At 45.0% G+C, this 20,367-nt stretch overlaps 1 protein-coding gene across 1 annotated transcript in view; it reads right to left on the bottom strand.

The window, feature by feature from the left end:
- Window positions 1-20,367, bottom strand: part of HIVEP3 (HIVEP zinc finger 3) — a 791,497-nt gene that overhangs the window by 701,612 nt on the left and 69,518 nt on the right. Inside the window, exon 2 of the mRNA XM_069623046.1 lies at window positions 994-1,110. The gene's annotated coding sequence lies outside the window, so the exon portion shown is untranslated. The remainder of the gene's footprint in view (window positions 1-993; window positions 1,111-20,367) is intronic.

Genomic DNA, 20,367 nt, shown 5'->3' with positions numbered 1-20,367 from the left:
GCACTCCAAGCGTATGAAAATGGGAGCAGGCCAACACCATCGCAATTAATAATACATGGCAGTAGGGTGGGGGAGGCTCCCGAGAATGCGCGTAAAACGGCCACACAGTGACTGGAAGTCAGACTGGCCCCTGCAAGCTCCACCCAGGCCAAAGAGACTTCCTAACAAGCATTCGGCTCAGACCAGGCCCCTAACTTGCCACTGTCTCTTTCCCAGCCCTGCCAGCCTTTGGGACTCAAAAACCTGTCGGGAAACTCATGCGTGTTCCAAAACCCACTGGCCTTTTGGATACTCGTCCACCTGCCAAGTCATTGAATATGCATGCCTACATTGCTACCTCCACTGAACGCTGTTTTGTTTTGGCATGTTTGCATACTCACGTTGACTGGCATGAGAGAGGCAATGTGGTGGGATGTTAACACTGTAAACAACCCAAACAACCTAAATACACACGTGATGGACTCTGCGTGCCTGCCACATCGCTACCATACCGGCAAGTACCTGTGCATGTACTTGACATTTAATTGACTTTAAAGCCTTCTAGAAAAATGGCAATGCGAAATCGACAAAATTACATGCGACTGACTCGCGTGCCTGACTCCTGTGAGTCAAGACTCCCTGGAAATTGCCCCCTGAAGAGGGACTGCTTGCATTCCGATTATGTGACTGTCTCTGCTTGCCAACACGTGACTGACTGTACCAGGCCCCACACATTCAGAGACAACCAAATGCTGGGAACTACATGCGACAGCCCCTGCGTGATGGACATGTCCTATGAGCGGGGTAGATCAGTGTGGTAAATCCCCTACCCCACGTGTGACAGCCTGCCTATGCCTGACGCACATGTGACGGACCGTGCACGCGCTGCTGCCCTGGACTTGCCTCAATGGCCACAGAATGTTGGGAAATCCCCCGCCTGACACGTGACTGACTCGGTCCCAGCCGCCCATGAACCCTCCCGCAGACATTCCCGGGAGAGCTGCATTCACTCACCTGCAGGGAGCCCCCGTCCGCAGCCCCTGCCCCGCAGCATGGCGTGCTTCATGTCGGCCTCTTCGGGAGGTGGAGCAGGCAGGCACCCGGCGAGGCAAGCGGGCAATGCTCCGCCGGCTGAAAGAGACGGAGAGAGAAAAAAGTTTTATTTCGGTGCGCCTTATTTGGGCAGTGATGTCAAGGGAAGTTGTGCAGTCAGTGCCACCCACTTTTTCCATTCACTACACACACGGTTTCCTGTTGTCAGGCGGCTGCCGCGGCTTTCGACAGACAAGGGGATCCTTCAGCCCTTGGCGAGCAATCAAGAATTGCTCAACCTTTTTTTAACGCTTGGCTTGCGGAATCTGCCCGCGGCAGGAAAGCCCGGCTCGGAGAGCTGCCCGCGGCTTCCACCAACAACCAAACGGGGACACGGTTTCTGACTTCCCGAGCTGCTAGAGAGCGCACTGGGGCCCGAACGTGAGAGCACGTCCAGTGGGCTAATGCACCTGCTGAAGAGATCTGTGTGCAATCTGCGGGCCTCGGAATCTGACACAAGTTGGATAGCTCACTGGGACCAAACACCTACAGAGATCTCTGTACTAATTGCCGTTTCACAGGCTTCACCCCCAGTAAGACATCTCAGTAGATTAACGCACTTGCTGCAGATGTCCGTGCGCAACATATTTATCACGCGTGTCAATCCCTGGAGTGCGAGTCAGTGCTACTGTTGTAGATGTGAGAAAGCAAGGTTGGAACCTGGACAGGGGCTACTCAGCCTGGAAACCTTCCGGGTTCACTTAACTGATAACTACCTTTTGTAGTGATCATTATACTACTCCCAAAGGTATCGGAGGCTATGTGAAGGCACTGCGATGCTCCCACACGAATGCCCCTCTATGTATTGCACTATCCGCCACCCTGCACTTTACAAACAGGCCACTCCCTCCTTCCCACTAACAGCCAAAGTGTCCACTCCCCACCCGCTCTCAGCCATGCCCTGCCTTCCTCTCCCAGCCAAGGTTTTTTCTTCCCACCGTCTCCCAGCCACGCTTTCTTCTTCCCTCCTCTCCCAGCCAAGTTTTCTTATTACCTCCCTCTCCCAGCCAATCTGCCTTCTTTCCTCCCTCTCCCAGCCAAGCTGTCTTCTTCCCCCCTCTCCCAGCCAAGCTTTCTTCCTCCTTACTCTCCTAGTCGAGCTTTTTTCCCGTCCCCCCTCCCTCCCTCGTAGGTAAGCTGTCTTCTTCCCCTCTCCTCCCAGCCATGATCCTTTATCTCTCATGCTGGTTAAGTGTCTACTTTCCTTCATCTGCTAGCTCCATTGCCACCTTCCTCCCAGCCAAGCTTTCTGTCTTCTTCCCTCCCTCTCCCAGCCATGATAATTTCTCTCCATACTGGCTGTCTACTTTCCCAGCTCTACTAGCTATATTCTCTCCTTCCTCCCAGCCAAGCTTTCTTCCACCCTTTCCCAGCAACATTTTCTTATTACTTCCCTCTCCAAGGCAAGCTTTCTTCCTCTCTTCCTCTCCTAGTCGAGCTTTCTTCTCCATCCCCCCTCCGCTACCCCCAGGTAAGCGGTCTCCTTCCCCTCTCCTCCCAGCCAAGCTGTCTTCTTCCCTCCCTCTCAGACATGATCATTTCTCTCCATACTGGCTGTCTACTTTCCTCCCTCCGCAAGCTATATTCCCTCCTTCCTCCCAGCCAAGCTGTCCTCTTCCCTCTCTCTCCCAGCCAAACGTTCTCCTTCTCTCCCCCTCCCATCCAAGCTTTCGTCGTTGCTCCCTCTCCCAGGCAAGCTTTCTTCTCCCATCCTCTCTCCCAGCCTTGATCCCCCCCTCTCTCTCTCCTACTGGCTACTTTCATCCCTCTGCTAGATACATTCCCTCCTTCCTCTCAGCCAAGCGGGCTTCTCTCCTTCCTCTCCCAGCCAAGCTTTCTTCTTCCCTCCCTCTCCAAGTTAACCTTTCCTCTTCGCTCACTCTCCCAGGCAAGCTGTCTTATACCCTCCCTCTCCCAGCCAAGCTGTCGTATTCCTTCCTTCTCCCAGCCAAGTTGTCTTATTCCCTCCCTCTCCCAACCCAGCTCTTTTATTCCCTCCCTCTCCCAGCCAATCTGCCTTCTTTCCTCCCTCTCCCAGCCAAGCTGTCTTCTTCCCCCCTCTCCCAGCCAAGCTGTCTTCTCCCCCCCTCTCCCAGCCAAGCTGTCTTCTTCACTACCTCTCCCAACCAAGCTGTCTTCTTCACTACCTCTCCCAACCAAGCTGTCTTCTTCCCTCCTCTCTCCCAGTTAAGCTGTCTTCTTCCCTCCTCTCTCCCAGCCATGATTCTCCCTCATACCGGCTACGTTTCTACATTCCTCCCTTTGCTAGCTATACACCCCCCCCGGCCCCCCACGTCTCCTAGCAAGGTCAATCCTCTGTCCTGGCAGCCAGCCTTTCTTTTCTCCATCCCCTCCAAGCATTCCCCCTTCCTTCCTCGCCTAGCCATGCTTCCTTCATTCATGCTTTCCGCGTGGATATTACCCCTCCCACTTCCGGGCCATGTTCCCTCCCCCCTCTGATCCATGCGCCCTCCCTTTTCCCTTTCTCTACATCTATCCTAGTGCCCCCTTCCTTCCAGGCATGCTCCTTCCCCACGCCTAAAGATACTCCCTCCAGCCTTCTATCCACTCTGCTGCGTCCTAGCCCCTCCACACTGCCTCTGCTTTCTCCTAGACACGCCACACACTAGCCCCCTCCTCCCCCCAACGCAGCCGTGGTCAATCTCTGCGACCTATTTCTGCTCCCTCCCTGGCAGTCACCCTCCTTACCCCACTCTCCGGTCACAGTCAGCGTGCTCCCTCCTCTCCTCCCGCCCAGCCATGCAGGCTCCGCCCCTTCCCTCCCAGCCCAGCAGGACTCCCTGCTTGTTAGCCCCTTGAGGTAGCTTCTCCAGCTGCGGGGCTCTCCACCGCAACCCAAGCGCTAAGAAACATTGTCACATTTGATTTCGTTTACACTCGAATAAAGCGTCCAGAGCCCCCACCCTCCGTCACTGGAGTTCTCATTTTCAACTTGGCTTGCCTCCCCCTCCCCCATTCAGTACCCTCAATGGCAAATCGTATTATTGCTGAGTCGTTCTTACTCTGTCACTCCCCCATGCTCCTACCCGCTGACCCCGTCACCCCACACATTCTACCCCCAGCTGATGCAATTTGGGAGATGCTCATCTCGTCCTGTTTCTTGCCTTTCATTTTAGTCCTGATTCATAATGGGCAAAGCAAAACAAAGTCCCAGAATGTAAAAAAATAAAATAAGAAAAAAGAATATGACTGGACAACCATTTGCCAAATAACCTGGGGCATGTTCAGCCCCTGAGTTCCCCCTCAAGTAGCCCACTGCTTTACCCTCATACATTTTTTTTTTTTATTTTAATAACCCTCATACATTTTTGAGGTCCCCTATAAGAGCTTTAATCCCGTCCTTAGCCAACCAGAACATGCGCTCTGATTTTTGGGGATTTTAGGGGAGGACTGGCGGGGGAGTGGCACAGCTCCCAGCTTGGGAAGGTTTACGCCCTTCTTAATAGAGAAGGTTGTAATCAGAAGGCATCAATCTGCCGTGACGCTTAGCACGAGGCTCCGATGGGAAAGTGGTGCTACGAAAAAGCCGGTCAAATGTCTTGCCTGGGAGCGCAGAGTATGTATAACAATCGCACATTAACGTGACAGCAGCAGCGCAGAGGCAGAGGAAGCAATAGCGAAATACCCCGATAATGAATGACAGGCTTAACTGCTGGGCTCAGCTTTTGATGGCCCACACCTCCAATGATTACCATTCCTTTGTGAAACTGAATATCCTCTGAATTGGAGTGAAAGATTCAGATCATGGGCCAGAGGAAAGGTAATAGCTATGCAGCTTCCTGGGCACAGAAGAAGGGGACAGGTTGTCCAAATGGGTTACAAAGGACCAGATTTTAAAAAGGTTGTCCGGATCCTCTAAAAGTTTGAGGCTGTCTCCTCTCCTGCTCAGAACTCATCACTTTCATACCATTTGTAACAATATACGTGTATCCCCTTATACTGGCCCAATACCACTGGGTTACCAAAAACATAGCTCCCGCAAATGACAACAGCACCCTGGTGTTTCATCTTCAGAAATACGAACACCTCATTTAGGATGTACAGGTGATGATCGAAAATTATAGACATCTTTAGGGGTGGGGGCTTTATGCCAAGTTGGTGAAGAATCAGGGGTCATTGCCCTCGTGCACAGGTCCCTCATCTTCTCTACTACCCATTTGATCAGCCTTTCTGTGCCTGCCACTCACTGTCAACCTCAGATCCTGCCAAATCCTTCAGCACAGGAACCTTCAACGCGCTCTTATCTTGTGATACAACAGCTCAGTGCAGGTAATCCACAATGAAGGCTTTACGTGGCCTAGGTCTCATCCCCGCCAGAGTTCAGAAATTGCTCTTGCGCTGTGGACCTGCTGGGAAACCACTACCCATTTCTGTTAATCTGACTCTCTATCCCTCTCCTTTTGCTTAGCTCTTTATTTGTGTCATTTTCTATGTGTGTCTCACACTTTGTATTTCACTCTCTATTTATGTCCCTTTCTATTTGCCATTCTCACCACCCACCCCTCACTCAGCCATGTTCTCATGCCGTTTAACTCTGTGCAATTAACTCTTTTTTGTTGAGCCTTGACCTGGTCAGCGTGACATGCTAAAACATCTCACTGATTCCAATAAAAGTCTCAGTATAATGGTTTACACTTAGGCATTAACTTTCATTTTGATTCTGCCAGCTGTGATGTATCAGAGATGATTCCCCCAGAAACCCCAGACTGGGACCCCTCTCATTAGGGCCGGGGCTGGTGTTCTGTGGGAGGATTGCATGGGTGTGGGGGGAAGCAGGTCAGGAAGAATGGAAAAATCCTTTTTATAACTTCCCCAGAGACCCTACCCTTCTAGTCGCATACTTTAAAACCAAACCTGTGAGAAAAGATGTTTTGGACATTGTGGACTTCAAATTCCACAATGCCCAATGTACTGGGATGAAAAAGAGGGCTGCAGAGGCACAAGACTTCAAGTTGCAGCCTAATTGTTTTAATGAACTAAACCTGATGGCATAAAAGACCCCATCATGTGCAGGCCATAGAGAGTAGTAGTAGGAGGTGCAGTAGTTGCGGTTTCACCACGTTGCAGCAGAAGCAGAAGCTGGATGAGAGCAGAGATGGCAGGACCACTGCCATGTGTCGAGCAGTTGCCGGTTCTGAGAAGGTCTCTCCAGAGAGACCTCCATTGCAGTGGTTGTGCAGCAGGAAGCATTGGATTTGGAAGCTTTATCCCTGAAGACCAGGATTGCAAAGGTCGCATGGTGGGAAGCGCAAACTTTCAAAACTTCCCCAATGATAGATTGTGCTCCTGTGGCAGGAGACCACCGAAGTGCCATTGGAGCGCACAGCAGTGCTCCATTTCCTACTGGCGTGGGCCATGAGGATCCAAAAGAAGCAGGTTGCCAGGCCGTGCAAAGCAGCAGAAACAGAAGACCCAGAGGCAGCGGAGCGAGCGTAAGTGCACACCAGACCCAGAGAGTTCACCATTGCATTGTGACCTCGGAGCGGTCTATGAATGCCCACTAGACAAGCCTGGGTATCTTAAGTATGCAACAAATATAAAGAGAGTGAAGTGGCAAACACATATTTTAAAATACCGAACTGGTGTGAATCTGAACAATAATCTGTTTAAAACCCAACCCGGTTTAAAGAGGAGAAGGTGGCGAAATAAGAGCTTGACAAGCAGACCAGGAAGGTGCGACTGTATTTATGTGGGTCAGAATAATTGTCAACAAGAGAGGGTAATATTATGAGAAACCAATACAAATATCTATTAGCAAAGCCTAAAGAAAATAATCCAAGGCTAGTTAAAAAGAGTCACCATTGCCAAAAGCAAGAGAGGGCAATTAAGAATGCAAGTGTTTGTGAATCATATTGCACATGTGTACTGCTTAAACCCACATTGTCAAAGCCAAAGAAGTGTAAGAGTGAGAGAAAACCATTGTCAGCTTTTAGTTAATGCAGAAGCTTGGAAACAAGAGTGGCAGGAGGGCTGTTCTTCTGACAGAAGGTATTCAGGAGGAGTGGAACATAACCTGCAATGCGTGTGGCAATCACAAGTGTGTAATAAACACCAATGTGTTTCTTCTCTTCCGTGAAGAAATAGTGAAGCTTGATGTTGTGAAGCAAAATACTTTGCTAACTAGTTGGAAGCAAACCTTAACCACAGAGGTACTTGTAGAAGTTAATACTTTCATTTTGTCCTGGCAGGAGATGTGTGGTACATTTAAGGCCCTAAGCAGACATCCCCTTCAACCAAAAACCGCATGGAAAAAGTGCCACAAAAACGGCTGTGCTTTTCTTTTCCGGCACATGTGTGGCAAGCATTGAACACTGCCACTCAAAGAATGGCTCTGCATTTGTTTTACTTTCAAGTTGAATCATAAGAAAATGACCTGCATTCAGAACGGCACCACATTTGCTGTTCTGTCCTCTGAATATTAAAGCAGCGCACATCATTGAAGATGGCCCTGCAGTTCTTTCTTTCTTTTAAAACACCACCATGTTGTGCGCTACACTGAAACATACCCTTGCACGCTTTATTTAATTTGATTGCCAAAAAGTTAGGCAATACCTCCCAAGAATGTCATTGTCTACTAAGAAATCACATGAGGGATGGAGAGTTATGCTTTTCAATCAACACAGCTTGTTGTTTCCTTTTGTTGTGAACCATCACACTCAAATTGCAGTAAATGAAAGAAATAAAGTGGCGTTTCTTTTTCCATTACAATGTCAAAGAAATCCTGTGCAGCATCCTTTTGTGTCCATAAACCAACTGTATATGCAAAACCCCCCAGAAGATTAATTGAAAAAACCATCCTATGGACTGCAGAAACCGCATTTCTAAACTTGAAATGAAAGGAAATGAACACACTTGTGATCTGCTCTTTTGAAAATAAGGAAAATTAATTTTAAAAGTTAATGTCAAATGACAGCTTTTGCTCACACAGAAATGTGATTGAATATATGAGTGGGGGTTTGGTTATATAATGTATATTATATTTGTCCCCAAAAGACTTGGGTACTTAGAAAAAACTGAGAAACCATTCAAACTGGGTTTTTGGCCCAGGCACTGAATTCAATGGCCAGCCCTACCTCCCAGTGCAAAGTCGCATCCATAAGTCAACTGGCCCAAAATGACATATGAAAAGGCCAAGAGTGTGAGGATTCACTGCCCTGCTAGACTAGCAGTCAGCTTTGGAAGAAGGAACAATGGAAGCCAGTATGGCCTCTGCGTGACCGAGAGGTGCGATTTTCTCCAGCACCCAATCTGAAGGAGAAACTTTTAAACTTCAAAGGGCATCATAAAAGTCCTTTGATGTAAGCCGAGCCTGACAGGGATAGTTTGCTGTGGGGGTCTGCAGCACCGTCCAAACATGTGACAAATCCACCCCATTGACATTAATGGACCTCTGTAGTTTAAGACATTTTCCCAGCACCCTGAATAAGTAGTAATTTTGTATTATGCCAGTTTTCCATGTCATTTTTAGGCAAATGTAAAGAGACCAAGTACATGTTTCTAGCACGTGGTGAACTGAAATGGCCATGAAAGATGCATTGCGGGGTGAATTCTAAATGGGACAAATATGAAACTAGGTTGGATGATCCAAATTGTTATTGGGGGCATGTGTAGTCATTGGCAGAATTGTAAATATGCATTTCATAAAAACAGTGAAAATGTGCCAAAGGTCAATGCGACCTCACACAGATTCGGTGATCGGATTGTCTAATTCCCTGTAACCTAGTGAATCTGCATATCTACTTCTCATGGCTGTGGCTAGTATAAGTTTGAAGTTTTGATATATAACTCATTTTTGGTAAGAATTAGACTGGAGAGACAAAGAAAGGTCATAAATTCAAACACATAAATGATGTCATTTCCCCTGAACCAATCGGCCCAGGGGGAGGAGTGAGGACTGGTAGGAGGTTCTAGCCCAGGAGAGGAATAATACCAGAGTACTTCCTCCGAGGTTGTAAATTCGATGATGTCATTTTGGCTATATAAGGGGGGAGACAGAGAGACACTCAAGACTCACTCACTCAAGAATCAAAATACATTTAAGATCCAGGAAGCCAGATATATCCATCCAGGCAGATCCATCCATTTATCCAGATCCAGGCACACCCAATAATCCAGGGAGAAAGGAGAGGAGGCAGCTGATCCCATCCTAGAGAGTGCAGTGACCAGTCTTTGCCTAGCTGTCCAGCATCCCATCCAGGAGGGCCCAGTGACCAGATCCTTTGGCCCAGCTGTCCCAGTGACCAAATCCCTTAATGCAGCCACCCAGAGTGACCAGATACTTGGGCTAGCTGTCCAGAGACCTCACTGGCTTTCCAGAATCCCAAGCTTACATTGTAAGTAGCACGTAACCCCAGTTCCCCAAACTGCATACCCTGATCTTTGGACCTTTGCACCCCATTGAAATCCCATTCAAGTCCCAAATTGCCAGTATAATCTGTTCTCCTTTCAATAGACGAACCTGTATTAACCTGTGTATGTTAGGGCATTGTTTTCATAAATCTTTCAAAAGCTTGTATAAATCCTTAGCATTATTTGCAAGTAAATCAATTAATTCACGGTGAGTTGGTTGACATTCAAAATCAACCACCTCATGTCAAGTGCCTTTCTTTAATGATTGTAGCCAGTAAAATATAGTCTCAACAGAACTACCCTTTGTGTAACAAAAAAAGATTTTGCCCAGGTTTTGTGTGCTTTCTTACCAATTTCAAATTTCTACTGTGCATTTGTCCCATAGAAAAACCCAAACTGTAGTCCCATTAAGAGTAACCCCTTCTGTCAGAATCCTATCTGTTATGTGCCCCTGTTTCTTGTCCTGAAAACCGAATTTCGATTTTGACAGCCAAGCCCTTTCTGTGGCTGCCTGTCATCACAAGTGCAGTATAGAAATGAATTTATGTTTCTTTTGCATTTGTTTCTCTTTTCAAAAATCGATTTTCTTACCGTGTGTTCACGTTGCCTTAGTGCCCTGCACAGTAGTCTTTTACCTTCCTTATCTCTCAAGTGTAGCAACACGAATGTCTGTCCTAGCTATCCCACCACGGTTGCAAACTGCTGTACGAGTAACAAGTGAAATCCAATTATGCCATTTTGCTCATAAATAAGGTTTTCATTTTCTTTTCTGGTGTCCCATCTTGGAGTGGTGTGTTGAATCCTAAATCTGATTTTTCCCTCTTCATACTGACTCCTTTCCTCTGCCTGCCATCCATAAAGAATTTAGTTAGCAGATGTTTGGGGGGAAGTGTTGTAGGGGGAGTGCTTAACCTGAATGCCATCTGTTACTTTTAAAAACTGTTTCTCTTTTGCTTGCTGTTAAAGGTTTCTGTATATTGTGTTAGGAGTTTGAATTAACTGTGTTGTGGTTTTTTTTGAATTTGTATTGCCACAACCTTAGTGGCTGCTGCCAAATTGTTTGATTTTGCTTGATTTTTCATTTGATCATAAAATTAATAAATATCATATTGTTACACACCAGCCTGGTTCCTGGTCCATTGCGACACAAGGTGTTTGTTAAGGTGGGTGCAAGACGGGGTGGGGGCCTACTCAAATAAAGAACCCATGGTTGATTAAAGATAAAAAGTGTTTTTATTGTGCACCACATTTATTGTCAGTGGAAGGAGTCCCTGGCTGGAGTCTGCCGTGTTATAAAACCGCTACAGAGAGTAGGTTAGGGCAGAAGATCTTGTAGTATTGGACCTGGCAGAATCATCCTGAAAAATTAGGTTTGGGCTTTTAAGAACATATTCTTATAGCGTTTGCTTGCAAAGTAAACAAAATACCCAGTAATCTGAGAATGACACACATCTGTATGGAGATCATTTTAAAGTTATTATTGAATGTTTGCTTTAGTCATCCTGAAAGGAAGACTGCAAGTCCCATAAGTAAAACCGAACCTGAAAAATCTCCTGTGTTTTCCACCACTTTACTTCAGCACGTAAAAACACACAATACATGATCCTTTTCAATAGTCACCTTGTTAAAATATTGGTTTGACAAAAACACACAGCTAGGTGTTAATACTATTTCAATATTTACCTAAAAGCAAACCTTCTTGTTCTTCATACAAATCAGTCAACTTAATATAGATGGAAACTAAACATTCACAGGAAAGTTTATTTTTTTACCAACTTTCATTGTCTAGTAAGAAGGCCCGTACTGGGTATATAACTGGAATGGCGTGTGGGCTTTCACACTGAAACATCCCATCACAGTTGCAATCACTTAAACATTTACACATTAGAACATTACCTGCTAACAAGTGTAGAGGAGCAGCTACATGCCCCTGCAGGAAATTCCACCCTCCCCTATATGTTGGAAGCCTGAGATCGTGCCATGCTTGACACCAGCGGTTTTGCCAATTCCGCAGCGAGTAGTCGAAAGAAGGTACCCACTAAGAAAACTCGATCAAATGTATCCGCGAAAAGATGATAATCTGAGGGACGAACTCCCCAAAGGAAAATAAAAAAAGGAGCAAAAAGAGGATCTGGTGAAGTCACGAAGGACAAGCGTGATGCACTGAGAATACTGGCTGAAAAGAATTTATGGACAATACAGAAACAGATGAAGAAGCTGAGATTCAAGTAAACTTTCACATGCGAAATGAAGATTGCACGTGTACGAAGCACTGCAGAAAATACAACCGTTCAATAAACTGTACAGATGCTGTAACGCACGTAGATTAAGTAATCTTAGAAGCTGGCTATATGTAGTGCTTAAACTGAAGATTATGCTGCCATTATATAGAAACTGGACATCAGTGTCATGAATCTCGTAAGCAAGGACCGATGGAGAGAAACGGCGAGATCTGTGTCGCAGCAAGAATTAGCTGAGATCGTGGAAACGAATGGTGAGGCTGTCTGGCCTGGTGTCAATGCTGAAGCATTCAAGGCCGGTTATCTATTCTTAAAGGCAGTAAACGTGAGATGCTGAATCATGCCCTGTTAAGTTGCAAAGAAACAACATCAAGTATGCCAAGTTTTATTAATTTAAGACATTTAAATGCTGCAAAATGCTGCAAAATGGACCAAATCATTGCCTTGTGTCACCTGAGCCAAGGATGGAAATAGAGTTGAGCAGGCAGTTCTAGAACAATGATAATGAAAGCCTGTACTCACATATATTTCCAGAGACAAGGATACTTTGCAAGGCCAAGTTCAGAGACAATATTATTGGTTATTTATAACACGCTTAATACCCAGAGGTTTCTAAGCACAGACCCAGGGATCGAACCTGTGTTGCTCCACGTCATCTTGCTTCCAAGGCGAGCATGTTGCCCCTGCTCTATCCTCCTTAGTTATGTTCCCCATTGAACCTATAACACCCCCTTATAGGTTTTTCTTATTTGCCACATAGTATGATGTCACGTCTGTCATATTTTCTGCATAAAAGGATGTTTTTTGAGAAATGTATTGAGAGCTTGAGCGAACATCCGTTGATGTCTGCTGTAAACTCCCTGTTTTAGATAATTGTTAATAAAACAGCACCTTTGCTATCTTCCTGAGTTGGTTCGATTATTTGGTGTCAGAGTTACTCTGCATCCCCATCCATTGCATGCATGATACCCAACGGGCCCTACGCTCATGTGGTAGCAGATGATGGTTTAAAGATCCAAACTAGTTTGTCTCCAGAGTTTCGGACGATCGAATATCCTCTGACATTAGCCGGACAATCACTGGGTTTCCTGTGGAGAGCGGCCGATAGAAATAATCTTACAAGAAGAACCGAGATGGTGGGCAGGTCCCCCTTTGACGAGATCCCTGCCTGGTTTCACGGGCGCTCTGCGGACGAAAGGCAAAGTGGTCGGATTGGAGGAGGAGTCGATATCGAAAGGCCTCAAGTCGATTAATGAACGAATGGTGAGTAGACTAAGGGGAATGGCAAATGAAGGGGATTGGGTTATGATAATTTTAAGTAACGGGAAATGCTAAGTGAAGAGGAGATAGCGCCTAGAGTCCTGACTCAAAGGAATCCAGAAGGAGACGTTTCAAACTCCAATGGGGGTAGAGTGAAACATAAAACGGGTAAACATGTTTACGTAATGTGACGTCTCAAACCCTGTATAGGGTATAAGTAAAGGCGAGAGAGAAGAACGGTGATCACAGTGTTTATCAATGTGTAATGTCGACTAGTCTGTATGTGGTTTGTTGAGTAAAAATATCGAAGAGCGATAAAAGTTGTGAAATAAGTGAAGAAATTGAAGAGCAATAGTGACTGAACCTAGGGAAGCAGTTGGTACCAATCCAAAGGTAGGCATGGCTAATTAAGAAATTAGAGGCTTGTGCAGCGATTGATGGTGCATGCTCATATTTGTTGTTTTGAAGACATTGAAAAAGTGGTGATTTAAGCAAAAGTATAAAGGTTATTTTATAAGTCTGGTAAGTATTGACAGTCAATAGAGACTCGTCACTATGGGACATACTCCTCTGATGCACTTATGTAAAACATTGCTAAAGGATATGCCCAAGCTCAAACAGTATAGTGCAGAATGGTTGAAAGACTCAGTTGATAAAATGTTTATGCCGTGGCCACAAGGGGGATCATTGTCAAAAGCGGTTTTGGAAGACATCACTACATACTTGCACCTGCATACACAGGGAAGAAATTAGAGAAAAGGTTAGCAATTGTAGAGCTCTGGAAAAAGTGTACCAGGAAGAAAGGGAAGATCTGCCACCTGAGGAGTAGATGCTTAGTCAGCGTAAGGGGGCAGGTGTTGAGCCTTCAGCTCCTCTTGCCTCGCCCAAAGTAAAAGTCACTGGTATTGAAAAAATAGGGTTATAACCTTTAAAGAAGTTGAATGTGGTAACAGGGTATAGTAATCCAATATATGAACCTCCCGCTTGTAGTAGCGATGGTAGTTCAGAGGAGAATACGAGAAAATAAGAGATTTATAAGATCAAGCAAGACAAAGAAGAAAGGAGTGAACAGTTGAATCTGTCAACAGACATAGACAGGAAGGTTAAGAGATGGAAAGGAGAGAAGGCTAAAGCTGACGAGATAGCGCTCGTGCAGAACGAATGGATGGGACGACAGATTTTACTTAAAATAGATGGGAAAAGCATCGAGGAAGTTAGCCAAAGAGAAGATAAGAATGAACAAGAAAGAAAAGAAAAGGAACGAGAGAAGAGATTGAAAGAAGATGAGCAGAAGAGGAAGAGCAGGGAGAAAAATGAAAAAATGTATCAGGAGAAGCAAGAGAAAAAAATAACAGCCAGAAGAACAAAGAAAGTATGATAATGGACAGAGAGAGATAGAAGAAAGGGACAAAAGAGAAAGGAAGAGAGAAGAGGAGGAAGCACAAAGACTAAGGGACAAAAGAATACAGAGGCGAATGGAAGAATACGAGAGAAGGGAAGGATTAAGGAAAGAAGAACAAAGGCAAGAGGAAGAAAGAATTAGGAGGGATGTGAGAAAGTGAAGAGAACTAGGTGAAGGAACAGAACGAAGAAGAAGACAGCACATTCTTGATACCCGTCTTATTCTAAAGGAACCAGTAGGGTCAAGCCCAAAAATAGGATGGGATAGAATAGAAGAGTTCCTTCCGATAAAGGAAGTAACGCCAGCGGCATTTTGGGTTATGTCAGATGAAGAAAGCTTTGATGAGGAAAACATCGGAAAAAAGATTGATAACGCATTTCAAGAATTAAAGAAAGGTACAAGTGTGGGAGTAGAGGGAAGAGGGATCAATCCCTAGCATTTCAATAATGAAGCAAAGAAGAAATTCTGTTCAGTCATGAACGTTGTGCCTTGTCCTTCAGCAGACTGAACTTAGACAAGGGCGAGGAAGATAATAGTTACACTAGTTGGGGACTAGACATGTCAGATGAGGAAACAGAATCCGGTCTTGGGGTAGAAGGAGGGAATGTGGGCGCCTCTGAAGGAAGTCTGCAATTGGATAAAGAAGTAAGATGGTCGGATCTGAAACAACCGAAGGATAGGACGCCAGATCTCATAACATATCCAGAGTGTCCTTGAGAACGATTGTATACTGAGAAGGTAGAATTGCCTCCATATGTGAGCGGGTTGAGGTTATTATCGACAAGGAGACAGACAGGGACGATCAAACCTGCCATGGATAGACTAATGTGGGAACCGACTCTGAGTTAGGGTTCACACAGTTTCCCTTATTGGAAAAAGGGGGTGCAAGACCACATTATATCCCATGGCTGCAAATGGACAAGGAAATTTAAGGTATAAGCACCCAAGTTTGACTTCGGGTGCTGGGAAATGGATATATGAGTAAAAAATGACAGGAGGAAACACGCTGGCCATAGGGGACATACAAGGTCTCCTGTCAGCTATTCTTGGGGAGAGAGCTGATGACATATGGAGAAGAGCGGGGTATTCAAGTGTGACCACACAGAATATGGTGCATGATGAAGCACCATTTAATAATTATAGAGCAGATGTTTGGAGAGCGCTCAGGGTACAGTATCCTGACACATCAGATATGGGTGCATTCATGACATGTAAGATGAAGGAGGACAAAGAACCTATTGCTTACATTCAGGACATTCAGGAAAAATGTCAACTTGAAACTCGCGAGCCACGGGAAAACACAGTGCATTATTTTACCACATTTTATGCCATGGGTTGCCTGAGCCAGTACAGTGGCAGATGAAGAAACAAGTGGGGATGGACGCATAAGAATAAGAAGAACGATGAGATTAGGAAAATTGAGGAGGCCAAGTGAATTCAGAAAAAATGGTCAACATTTGACATAGAAGGAGCGGTATTGACAAGTGGAGAAGGATTGGGGATGCAGGAAGCAGTGGGTACATCGCAGGCGAGTAATCAGCAAACGATGGATCAAGGTGGATATGGGTTTGTGACACGAGGCAGAGGAATGGGCTATAGAGTAAGAGGAGGTGGATTCCAAAATAATCAAGGTGGGTTTCAGAATACACAGAATGGGAATCAGAGTACACAGGGAGGATATAACCAAGGGGGACTTGTCGGACAGGCACCACCAGTATGTTGGACTTGTCGGATGACAGGCCATATTGCACGCATATGTGAAATTCAAGGGAATGTACAAAATGGCAATTTTCAAGAGGGGGACGGCTTATCCTCCACCATATAGTACACAAACTAGAGAAGGGCTCGCCCAAGAACACACATTTTATCAGACACAAGCACCGCAACCGCAGGTTCAGCAGCAAGAGTGAGTGCAAATTAATCCATCACAAGGGCAATCAAAAAATGATGCCCCTATGCAGACACAGCAGTATGGAAACACCCAGAATAGGAGGTGTCACTGTTGTAGGAGGAAATCCTTTCACAGGGACGGGGATGAGCCTGTACCCACAACAGGACAGCTCACAGGGTGACTTGATGTGTTCAGTACTATCTGTGACACCAGACCCACAAGAAGAACCAAGGGTCAATGTGACGATAGGAGGTAAAATGTTTTCTTTTCTAGTAGACAATGGAGCTACTTGTTCATGTACATGAGAGGGAAAATATCCAATGTCGGGAATTGCCATGAATGATCAAGGGTCCGAGTTCCTTTTATTGATGAATTACCTGTCTCTATGGGACAGTGTGACATGTCTGTTTTTTTGTTATATTCACGACAGACACCAGTTAACATATTGGGAAGAAATTTGCTGACAAAACTAAACATGATGATTTCATTTACTGATCAAGGAATAGTGTGCTCCAATCCAGGAACACACTATTTAAACATGGGCAAAATTATACTGGTGTTCACGGGGCAAGTGGCTCTGCAAGGCGCTCCAGTAGATCCAGAGGTATTTTTGTATGGAGTGAGCATTCTACTGACATAGCCCCCTGGTTTAGTGGGGAAAACTGTGAGGATACCTGATGAGTTTTTGTTTAGACCACAAATACCTATGGACGAAGAGGGGTGACAGACTATCCCAATAGAATTAGAAGCAGCCATAGTATGAAGGGAAATGGCAATGCTCGAAGAAGTAGATGATAAGGGCAGACCATTGAGAACAGTAATAGCTCTCGAGGAAGGGTAAAGATTGACTGACATAACTGATGACAACATGCTCAGGGAAGACCAAACAGATGATGAAGTGGTATTCTTTATGAGCATCACATATTGGATAAAAATAGAAAAAAAAGAAGTCCCATAGCGAATTGCGATAATGCAGCAGCATCCAGCATTTTTTCAGGAAGACCTGGAGAAGGTGCCAAGCCCTTATGACGTAGGTTTATTAAAAGGAATAGGGGAAGTTAAAATAAAGTTGAAGCCAGGAGCAATTTTACCTCGAGCAAGACAGTACACTATGGGCCTCATCACGAGTCTGGCGGTAACCCTTAAATGCGGCAGTAGTGCTATTACCACCACATTTAAGGGCCTGCCAGATCATGGGCTTGGCGGATTTGCCCCCAGCTCTGAGCTGGGGGCAAATCTGCCACAATTTTGCTGATTTGCGGTGCTATTACTGCTGGTGCTAGTACCAACAGCCGTAATAGCGTAAAACTTCCCCATTGGGCCAAATGGTGAATGGGGAATTCCCAAATGGGCACAATGGGCAATGGGAACCAATTGTTCCACCAAACCCGTGATCTGGTGCTAATAGCACCAGGGGGTTTGGTGGTAGGGTTAATAGCCCCGGCCATAATACCACCAGGGTTAGTACCCAACTCGTGATGAGGCCCAATGTCTGGAGAGGCTGATAATGGTATATTTCAGATCATTTCAGCACTGATGAAACAACAGATTCTGGTGTCATCAGAGTATTCGTTTTAATACCGTAATGTATTCGATCAAAAAATCCAAAGAAAGGTCGTGGAGATTTATACAAGATATGGGACCGATTAACCAGATTGTAGATGCAGAGTTTGCTTTAGTTTCTAATCCAGTGACAATACTATCCAGTATCCCGGTGGAAGCTCGATATTTGTGATCGATTTGAAAAAGATTTTCTCAATCTCGTTGCACAAAGACTCACAAGACTTGACTTCCTTTATGTTCCGCCAAAGTTGACTGAAGCATACTGACTTGCCCAAGGGGTACTGTGAGTCCCCATTGATCTTTAAAAGAGTCCTACAGATGGATTTAGGCGATATTGATCTTAAGAGTGCAGTAATACAATACGTAGATGACATTTTAAGTTGAAACACCATGGACGATGAGTGCAGACAAGATTATATTCAGTTGATGACTATCCTGGCAGACAAGGGATATAGAGTAGACAAGGAGAAGTTACAATTCTGTCGTGAAGAGGTATTATTGCTTAGGGCAGTTAATTTCACATTGAGGAAAGAAAGTGACACCTGAAAGAGCCGAGGCAATTATGAAAACCTCAAAGCCATACATAGTAAAACAGATGCAACAGTTTTTGATGTTATTTTACTATGTTAGAGCTTGGTTGTTTAATTACAGTACATACACAAGAGCCCTTTTGAAAGCTTTAAAGAAAGCATAAGTGGATACAGTAAAAACAGAATGGACTGAAGAAATAGAGGAAGGGTTTGAGGAACTGAAAAAAGCAATTTGTACAGCCTATGTTTTAGGAATTCCCAATTATGCTGAGGAATTTGATTTGTTTTCGCACAAACAAATGGGACAGTCGTGACAACAGTACATGCACAGAGAACCACATTTGGGTACAAGCCTTTAGCGTATACAGTGGGATTTTAGACCCAGTTATGAGAGGACACTTTCTTTGCGAGCAGTCATTGGCAGCTGCCACATTCGCAGTTGAGAAATCTACAAGTATTGTTATGGGCGGCTCCATGACTTTCTTTGTGGAGTATGCTTTGTTTGCCATTTTAGAGAAGCCCAAGGGCACATTGATATCCCAAAGAGCTTCAGCTTATGAGGTAATATTTTTGAACCCAACGATTAAGATTGTAAGATGTGAAATAGTGAATACTGCCACGTTTGTAGATGAGCCAGTAGAAGAAGGCGATCATGTGCATGACTGTGCTAATTATGTTGCATTTTATGACGATATACCCCGTGTGAAGGAGAATGCTTTGGCGTTATGGGAAATTCTCTTTATTGGTGGTTCTTAACAAATTCATCAGACTAGTGCAGAGGCATTCAGACGCATCAGTAGTGAGGCACAGATTAAATGGATAATTTGAAGTTGTAGCAAGTGCAAGACTACCGTCTCACTTTTCATCGCAAGCAGCAGTATTAGTGGCACTTATTGTCGAGCTCGAAAAGCATGAAGGGCAGGAAGTGATGGTGTACAGTGACTCTGCCTATGTGACGTCAACCATACATGCAGGGTTAGAGCAATGGAAAGGGAGGGGCTACCTCGGTGTGGACGGCACTCCAGTTCAGCACGCATCCTTATTGGACAGGCTTATTAAGGCACTACAACTCTCAGTGGCCACAGCGGTCGTTAAATGCACAGTGCACACTAAGCCAACAGATGTTCTCTCTTGCTGGAACGTAGCCGCAGATGAAGAAACCAAAAGGGTTGCATATTCACCAGATATTTTGAGGTTTGATATTGAGAGTATTGAAGAAAAAGTAGTTAGAACCATGTTAATGCAAGAAGGGTTTAATACGTTATCGATAACCCAGCTAAGGAGATTCAAGGGAGTGCACCGCAGGAAAAGCAGGAATTATGGAAGTGAAGGGGGTGTTCTTCATCCTCCACTGAAGCGTTATGGTGACAAGACAGCACTGGAAATCCAGAGATGCCTGTAGCATTATTAAAGATCACGCTTAAACAGCTGCATTACCTTGCACATATAACTAGGAAGAGTCTTGCTGCATCGATTGCAGAAGACTGGTTCATTCCGAATTAGTTGGAGCACGTTGCACTATTTATGGTAAACTGCATAGTTTGTCAAATGTTTACTGATGGACATACACTGAGAACAATTAGAGGGGTAATACCTTGACTGAATGGTCAGTTTCTGCATTTACATATCGACTATGTCGATATGCTGCAAGTATGTAATAGATATAGGTATCTATTAGTGGTGGTGTGCTCCTTCTCTAGGTGGATCGAGGCAGGTCCATGTACACACCCTGATGACACTTGCGCAGCAAAGTTTTTAGTACGCAAAGACTTTCCAAGATGAAGTGTGTGTGAATTGCTCAGATCCGACAATGGGCCTCATTTTGTTAATTAACTATTTGAGCAAATAGAGCTACTATTGAATATTAAACACAAGTTTTCTTCTGCGTATCACCCGCAAGCGAACGGCATATGTGAGAGACTCAATGGCCTCCTTAATGAAATGATTGCCAAGATTAAATTGACTTTGAAAGAAGGGATGGCTATGTTGCCTATCCCTTGCTTTATATGCTGTTCGAAATCAGCCAGGATTAGACCATTA

Source organism: Ambystoma mexicanum, chromosome 11 (assembly GCF_040938575.1).
Source record: "Ambystoma mexicanum isolate Mex_15411 chromosome 11, UKY_AmexF1_1, whole genome shotgun sequence".
Classification (NCBI taxonomy): Eukaryota; Metazoa; Chordata; class Amphibia; order Caudata; family Ambystomatidae; genus Ambystoma; species Ambystoma mexicanum.
The sequence above is the reverse complement of the archived record's forward strand: the minus strand, read 5'-3'. Positions and strand labels throughout refer to the sequence as shown.